The following is a 7256-nucleotide window of genomic DNA, read 5'->3' on the forward strand; positions in this document are numbered from 1 at the left end:
TACCTCAAGACTGGGCTCTAGAGTACCTGGAAGGTGTGTTTATTTATCAGAAAAAGCCCAATCTTAAATGCCATGGAATATAAAAACATGGGATTCAGAGGATAGTGGAAAACATCCTTTCAGAATTTAGTGCACTGTCACCTTTTAGATCATAGGGTCAACCTTGGATGGGAGAACAGAAAACTCTTTTCCCTTGGCCTCCTGGCTGCCTGCCCTTCCCCCCACATCTCTCTTGGCTATGGGGCTCCTGCCCCTAGTCTTTGTATCAGGCCAACCTGGTGGATCTGTTTACACTCAGATATTCATTCTGGAGAGCAGACGTGAGCTATTAGGTTTTGCACAGTGGAGCACCCATCAGAGAAGCAAACCTTCTCTTGCTAATAATGTTGAGCCATTTTCCTAGTATAACTTCAGTGCATCGGTATGCTGCCTAAAAGCACAAGCCCAATAAATTCTAAAAGCCAAATTTACTTGAAAGTTAACTAAGTTCAAAAGATAACTTATTTTAATATCTGAAATGATTTCTTTTCTGTGATAGTTTATCTGTCATCTGTACTTCCAAGTGACTACTTTTAGGCCATCTTTTAAAAATATGCAGTGATTGCTCATTTTTATGACTGTGAATATGTGGAAGAGTTGGAGATACATCTGCAAAACCTTTTGTGGGCATATAAGAAAACATGTGGTCTAGACTTCTACTTTTTTTAAAATTTTATTTTAAAGTAATCTCTACTTCCCAAGTGGGGCTTGAACTTACAGCCCCAAGATCAAGGGCTACACGCTCTACCAACTAAACCAGCCAGGTGCCCTAGACTTCTATTTCTCTTCCAACTCTGGTTTTAGTCCCTTGAAAAAAATATTCTCTATTAGTTCAAATTATTCTATTAGGAATTACCTTCTTTGCTCTCTTCTAAAGCCTAGAGACTTAGCTACCATGTACTTCTATTCATTTTTTCCTAAGATATTAATTCTTAGAATTTCAGAAGCATGATTCTGATCTTTTCCCTTCTCTTCCACACATGTGTGTTTTAGAAGGGTAAGGAGAGTGTTTTATTCATTTCTATAACATTTGTGCCTAGTGGTACCTAACATGTAGTGATATATTGAATAAAAACATGTTTAGTTGACCCTGATAGAAATAATTCTTTTTTTTTCCCAAAGATTATTTATTTATTTATTTGACAGACAGAGATCACAAGTAGGCAGAGAAGCAGGCAGAGAGAGAGGAAGGGAAGCAGGCTCCCTGCTGAGCAGAGAGCCCAACTCGGGGCTCGATCCCAGGACTCTGAGATCATGACCTGAGCTGAAGGCAGAGGCTTAACCTACTGAGCCACCCAGGTGCCCCTGAAATAATTCTTAAAACTCCTCTGTTTTCTTTCTCATCTTCCTTCCTTATTTCATTATACAATAGATGCTTACTAAATTCTTCTTACGAGCCAGACACCATGTCAAACAAGTACCAAGTTATATATTTTACCCTGCCTGACTTTAAGAAGGTCAAAGTTAGCAAAACTGCAGGGTAGGTAGTGTTCCTACCTTTTAGGTTTTCAAAGTAATTTGCAGAGATTAGATCAAGGTAGCATTCTAAGCCAAAATGTCACAAAATGACCAAAACAATATTGTTGAGTGGGAAATCAGTAACTGTACTGAAAATTAAGAAAGAGTGCTAATAGCAGACTAGAAATCTTGAAGAACTCCCAAGTGTTAAAACCAGCTAACCAACCAACCAACCAACAAAAAAATAATTACATAGGATCAGGTCATGGGAGAAATAACCTTCAGAAAGTGTGGCTCAAAACATGCACAAACAGTACTTACACCAGGTGGGAACAATTCTTGGGAAGGCTAAGCTCAGAGTTAGTGGGTACAAGAAGGAAGGGTCCATAGGCACACATCTGAGTGTGGGAGTGGCATAAGGGGTGCCTCCCGCTGTTCCTGCAGGCAGTCCCTCCCTCTTCCCACTCCCACCTGTTTTGATCATAAGCAGCAGCTGAAGCTGGCCCACAGGTCAACGTGAGAAGGCCCTGGAGCCAGAAAGGCAGTGCATTGCTCGAGGCAGGTGCTCCTCAACCCTAACAGTGCTGGGAGGCCTCCACGCTCAAAAAACAAGATACCAGTCTGCTCTCAGTAGTACATCCTATCTTTCCCCCATAGTCACAGAGGATGACTCAGACAAAACACAGCAGGCAAAGATCATCCCACATTCCTGGGATAGTAGGATGAACAGAGGAAGAATTTAAAAATAAGTACAATTAATATCGTTGAATTCTAAGAGATTATTATATCAATTAAAAGTAAACAAGTAGAGGGCGCCTGGGTGGCTCAGTGGGTTAAGCCACTGCCTTCGGCTCAGGTCATGATCTCAGGGTCCTAGGATCGAGGCCCACATCGGGCTCTCTGCTCAGCGGGGAGCCTGCTTCCCTCTCTCTCTCTGCCTGCCTCTCTTTCTACTTGTGATCTCTCTCTGTCAAATAAAGAAAATCTTTTAAAAAAAAAAAAGTAAACAAGTAGAGATGTGGGAAATTAAATATTTGTCACAAAAGACTAATATCCTCCATATATTAAGAGTTCTTTTCTTTAAAAAACAAACAAACAAACAAAAGTATAATAGGAAAATTGGCAAGGATAAGGGGATATAGATGATTCTTAAATATTTGACTATATGCTCTGCTTCACTTATGGAAAGAAAATTGCAAACTAGAAGTACAACTAGATAATATTTTCACCTATAAAATTAATAAAGTTCAAATGTTTTGATAACACACTGATTCGATGAAAGTGTGAAAAAATAAGCTCCATATGTTTCTGGTCAGAGTAAAATCAGCATAATCTATATGAAGACAAGTGGGAACAGTTAAGCTACAAATCAAGTTATAAAATGCCCTTGGTCCAGGAAATGCGCTTCTAGATATCTAGATGTGCATGCACACAAATGAAATTTCACTTGTGTGTACACACAAAAAATTAATTGCAGACATTTTTGGATTGGCACAACATTGGAAACAATCAAAATACCCGTCAGTGGGAAACTGGTTAAATAAATTATAGTACATCCATACAAGGGAGACTCATGCCTTAAAAAGATTGCACAATTCTACACTTGGGAATTTATCTTACAAATATTCTTGCATATAAATGATGTACTTGCACAGAGATACTTCTAAAGTGAATGAAATAATTTATGAAAAAGGCATTTTATTAAAACATTTCTTATAATTGCAAAAAAGTAATAAATAAACCAAATGTCCATTAGTAGCAGATTTATTAAATAAAATATGATACATTCAAATAGAGAAGTACCTTTCCATTGTCAAAATAAATGTAGAAACTCTATGGGTAAGATACTGAAAGTTCTCTTCAGGTACACCATTAAGTGAAAAGGCAAGTTGTATATTATGCTATCTTTTGTGAATAAGGAGGAGAGAAATGCATACATTTGTGTTTTACTGTTGCAGAAAAACTCTGGAACACTGCAAGAAAATAAAAACAGTGGTTTTCTGGTTTGGTGCTTAAAACTGGGCGATGGGGGTAGTAATAGCTGTCGCTATATGTCTTAATTTTAAAAAAATGAGCAAATGAATATCTTATCTCTTCAGAAAATTGCAAAGAAAAGCACAAAAATCAAACAAGAAAAAAAAGGCTCCATATATATTTACATTGAGATGTCCAAAACATATTGCTAAAGTAAAAACAAAAGCAAAATAAGCAAAGCACAAAAACAGAACAGTGTATGAGAGGTGATAATGCTCTGTTTAAAAAAAAAAAAATTGAAAAAGCTTGACTCCAAGTCTGTGTACACACACACTGTCTGAGAAGATACATAAGAAATGAGCACCAGGAAGAAGAGCCAAAAGAGAACTGGACGGGTGCAACGCCTAGGGGACAGAGATGTCAGAAAGACTTATATTTGGCTATATCCCTCTTAGTACTTTATGAATTTTTTTCTGTACATGTGCATTACTGATTTGAAAAAGGAAGTCGTTTTCAGATGACATTACAGTAAAAAAAAATTAACAGATGAGGTGAATAGCACCATTAATGTTTGCTAAAGGGATTTCATTTATCTTATTTATTCAGTATATATGTGTTGGAAATATGAGGGCAAAAACTGAAAAAATTGAAATAGAATGCATAACCTTCAAACCATATAGGAATCTCAATAAAATAAATCTTGCTACTCCCAAGTTAATACAATAATTTTACTCTACCTTTTATCAATAGAACAAAGGGAGACTGTGAAGAAAAAATACAGTCCACCACAAAGCAAACAGAAAATTTCAACTATGATGGCAAGAAGTTCAAGTATATAAGTCATTACAATAAATTTCTAGTAGTAGTAAATTTTTAGTAGTATTTCTACAACTAAAAGACTGTCAGCTTGAGTTAAATAAAAATCATCCAACTATGTTTTAGTTATAAGAGATACCCAAAATAAGGGAGCGTATATGGCTCAGTCAGTTATGCATCTGTCTTCGGCTTAGGTTGTAGTCATGATCCCAGCATCCAGGGATGGAGGCCCTCTTTGGGCTCCCTGCTCAGCAGTGAGCCTGCTTCTCCCTTTCTGCCCCCTTGTGCTCTCTCTCTCTCAAGTAAATAAATAAAATCTAAAAAAATAAGATATCTAAAATGAATTAGATAAATTAGAGAAATTAATTAGAGAAATTAAAATCAAAGACAAGACATACATGCCAGGCTAATGTTAACTAACCATAAGAGATTCTTAATCATAGGAAAGAAACTGAGGGTTGCTGGAGGAGAGAGGAGTGGGGGGATGGGGTAACTGGGTGATGCACATTAAGGAGGGCATGGGTTGTAATGAGAACTGGGAGTTATATACAGTTCATGAAACACTGGACTCTACCTCTGAAACTTATAATACACTGTATATTAATTAATCAAATTTAAATAAATAAAAAAGAAAAAAGAGATATCTAAATAATTTAGATAAAGTAACTGTATAAATTAATTAGATAAAATCAAGGATAAGGCATACATACTAAGTTAATGCTAACTAAGATAAAATTTAAATATTGTTAAAGTATCATAAGAAAAAATAGTCCCAGAAAAAAAGTGTGAAAGGGGACAGAGGCTAATTTATATTGAGAAAAGGAAAAATCCGCAGTAATAAATAACAGTCATGAACATTATGTATCTAACAACATTTAAGTATATAAATCAAAAACAGTTAAAAGTACAAAGGAAAAACGATCAGTCTGTAATCACAGTGGGAGACAGCTCCTTAGGAAATAACAGAACAATTAGACAAAAACAAGAAAGGATCTAGAGTTTTAAATAACACTATTAACATGTTTAATACTTAACTTTGTATCCAAAAAAACAATGAATACACTGTCTTGTCAAAAACATATAGTACAGAAAATTAACCATGTATTATTTGTCTATAAAGAAAATCTCAACTAATTGCAGAAAGCAGAAATCATACGGACCATATTCTCTGAGTACAAAACAATACAATGAGAAACTATTAAAAATAGAAAAAAAAAGCACCTATCCATTTAGAACATACAAACAGTTCTTCAAAGTCAATTAAAAGAAAACAGCAGAAAATCTGACATTTCCCTGGGATTTCAGGGTGACTTCATTGTATTGGTCCACTGTGAAGCCAAGGGGGGTTGAAGTTGAAAGCTTGTTCAAGACTGCTGTGGTTTCAAGGAGTATTGGCAAATGTAAACCTTTCTTGTGGTTATATGTGTTGATTCCAGTAAGGTTAATTTGTGGGAAATATTGGAGGATAGGACACTAAGAACTTTGTCCTATTTGGAGAAGTTTCAGCCAAATGCATGTTAAGATTAAATTGTTGAAATAATGATATGATTTTTAAAAAGATTATAGAGATATACACAGGTCTATATTTACATATGGAGGAATAAAACATTACAACATTAATCTTATTCTTATATATTCCCCTTCCCAAAGTTAGGGAGAAGCACATACGCATCTTAGGAAATCACTGGGATGAAAGAAAAGTAGGTAAATAATGACATCTAGGTAAATAATGACATCTTCCTATAATAGATGGAACTGCCAGTTAACTGGAATATTCTCCTGAAACTCTAGAACAGGGATTCAGTAAAACAGTTCAACGTTGCTTAATGAGAAAGGCCTAGATGAATGGCAGTCCCAGACATCTGAACACGAAGTCTACCAGAGGCTAGCACCTCTTTTGGAAAGTTAGGTCTAGAGCGACCGTTAGAGAAAAAATTTTCAATATCATCACCGTCATCACCACTTTTATAGTGAGACACTAGCATTGGGGTTTTCTTTCTCCCGGACAGGATTTCTTCTATACTTCCCACTCCTACTTAATGTGTCCTTCACATTTTTTCATTCTGAATCATAACAGCTTAATGAATCAAACATCCCTTGATTAAAATACTCTGAGAAGTCTTACTGATTAGTGGTATACACCTTTAAAAGTCAATCAGAAAATGAAATGTGACGGTCTCTCAGACAATGTGTACTTTTCAAACCCTGGAAATCAGGAAGGTTGTATAATTGGCACCTTTCCCGAGTTCAACCGGTCAGGGCCAATTAAGGGGATTCACCAGTGTTAATTTTTCAAGCAGTAAAGAACCTCATGTTGTGAAAATGCATATGGTAGGCTAGAGCAAAGAACGCAGGTTTTTGCTCAGTCTGACACTGCCCCAGGCCTGGGACATGACACCTGTGATCTCCCTTACTTATCTGATTACAAAGGATGATAAAAAAGACAGGAACATCTTTTAGCTGCAGGGGAAATTTAAACTCTTCAAGGAAGGAACTAATAACATATTAGTTGTGAATGGACATATACAAGGGTTTTTGTTGTTGTTGTTGTTGTTTTGTTTTTTTCACTGTCTTCTCCTTGAGGCAACCCCGCCCCATCAAAGATGCACACGAAGGTGGATTTTTTTTTTTTTTAAGCAGAAGCTGAATTTTAACCATACATATGTTTGAGCTTTGCAATGATATTAGTTATAAAAATTTAGGTCACTAAGTGAGATCTACCTCCACTATTAATTTTAATGCCCTCGCTTTCCCTCTGAAATCTTCTAACCAGATCTTCTGCAGGACGATACAGCATATTAGAAAAGAATTATTGAACATTTTTCCTTATATTTTTTAAAAAAGTTCTTAGAGACTTAAGAAAAAAAAACTAATGGGAAAGTGAGATTCTGCTAGGTTTTTTGAGTTTTGTTTTAACTTTTATTTTATTTTATTTTTTTAAAGATTTTATTTATTTATTTGAGAGAGAG

This window comes from Mustela nigripes, chromosome 2, assembly GCF_022355385.1.
Source record: "Mustela nigripes isolate SB6536 chromosome 2, MUSNIG.SB6536, whole genome shotgun sequence".
NCBI lineage: Eukaryota > Metazoa > Chordata > Mammalia > Carnivora > Mustelidae > Mustela > Mustela nigripes.